Source organism: Chiloscyllium punctatum, chromosome 45, assembly GCF_047496795.1.
Source record: "Chiloscyllium punctatum isolate Juve2018m chromosome 45, sChiPun1.3, whole genome shotgun sequence".
In the NCBI taxonomy this organism is placed as follows: domain Eukaryota; kingdom Metazoa; phylum Chordata; class Chondrichthyes; order Orectolobiformes; family Hemiscylliidae; genus Chiloscyllium; species Chiloscyllium punctatum.
This window is the reverse complement of record NC_092783.1, coordinates 30,498,462-30,500,190: the sequence shown is the minus strand read 5'-3', so window position 1 is coordinate 30,500,190 and position 1,729 is coordinate 30,498,462. Positions and strand designations below refer to the sequence as shown.

The window sequence follows — 1,729 nt, the reverse complement described above, 5'->3', positions numbered from 1 at the left end:
AGGCACCACTGGGATTCGAACCCAGCATCTCCTGTTTACTAGACAGGCGCTTTAACCATCTAAGCCATGGTGCGACAGCACGCGGTGGGGCGCTGAGTGCACCGGTACAGTTCATTCACCACTTGAAGACAAGGGCTCATCAACGTGCTTTCCGTCTCGATCTTGCTCAGTGAGAATTGCAAAGAAGAGAGACTTCACGACTCAACATTCTCCACGCAAACGGCACGGAAAAACACAACCTGCTCTTGAATTCGATGTTTTCACCTCTTTAAACTGACAGGATAAAGAGGATGTGTCATCCTCTCTGGGCCCATTAAGGGCGTTATTACGCTCCAGAGGGAACCTCACACCAAGGGGAAAAGTGTCACTGAAATGAACTGACCAGGAGTGGTGTGTGAGTCAGTGTAAACAGTGAGCAGTAAAGGCTGACCCATTAGCACCAACTCTGAGCTTTGTACCACCAGCTCTACACTCACTTCCTGCCTCATGCCTCGCGGTCGGCATTGTCTTTCACTTTTATTACACTCCCTCGCTGCCGTTCTCAACCTATTTCCGACCGATAGCAGGTGTCCGTTTAGGACCTGCCCCTTTTTGAAACGGATTCCTGGGAGATCGGCGTCACTCGATGGGGTAGGCTTTTGCCCGAAACGTCGATTTCGCTGCTCCTTGGATGCCTGCCTGAACTGTTGTGCTCTTCCAGCGCCACTCATCCAGGGTAGGATTTACTGCCCATCCCTGATTACCCGACAGATCAGGGGGATGAGTTACTTTCCTGAACCCTTGAACTCCTCAGCACGGAGCTCCAGCCATGAGGCTGCTAGGGAAGGGGTTCCAGGACTTTGATCCAGCGCTAGCGAAGCTACAACGAGATCTTTACAACTCAGAAAGCTGAGATGATCGGAGGGGGATTCGCGGAACTAGTTTACCGGTGTATCTGCTGCCTTTGCCCTTCTAGATGAATGCAAACAATCACTGGGCTGACTCTGGCAGGATCAGCGGGTGTATTCTGTGCGTAACTAGGAATTCGTTTTCAATCGGATAATTCACAATTAGAGAAATAAATCTTCATTACCAGACTGGGAGCTGTATCCAGGTCTGGACGATGCAAAGTCGGATTCCTAAACAGGGATCCCGCCCTGTGACGCTGACAGGAAACCTTGCCAACTGACTTGTACACACGCTGGTGACTGTCCTTCACTCCATATCCACCTTCAGCAGCAATGTTTTCTCTTTTCCTCCTTCAGCAGAAAAAGAAAAGACAACTGCACTCCAACTCTAGGAGAAGGAGGATCTATTTTCCGTTGGCGTAAAATGAATGAACGGTGACGGCAGAGAATGAGGGTGATGATCAGCTCGTGGAGTGTGTGCGCGCGCGCGTTTGCCACAGCATTCCCTGGTAAGTCAGCAGTGTCTCCACCTCACGTCGTTATTCCCACCAAACTGGGAATGAAGGTGGGAGAATAAAAGCGAATGAGAAGCAGGAGCGCGTGTGGAACAGCGGCATGAAATTCCAGGTAGAACGAAGAGTGACACTACTGCTGGAACGAGATGCAGGATCGCCAAATCATAACAGGCTGCAACAGAACGTCGAGCTGTCTGACCAGCAACACAACTCTGGTAAGAAGTTGCAAGTGTGCACTTTTGACACAGCAAGCAGGCACCACTGGGATTCAAACCCTGGATCTCCTGTTTACTAGACAGGTGCTTTAACCATCTAAGCCATGGCGCC

The 1,729-nt window shown here is 50.5% G+C and overlaps 2 non-coding genes across 2 annotated transcripts; both read right to left on the bottom strand.

Moving 5' to 3' along the window:
* Window positions 1–74, bottom strand: trnat-agu (transfer RNA threonine (anticodon AGU)). The gene has a single exon. It is a non-coding gene; the product is annotated as a tRNA-Thr (tRNA).
* Window positions 75–1,655: 1,581 nt separating this feature from the next.
* On the bottom strand, window positions 1,656–1,729 carry trnat-agu (transfer RNA threonine (anticodon AGU)). Its single transcript has one exon. It is a non-coding gene; the product is annotated as a tRNA-Thr (tRNA).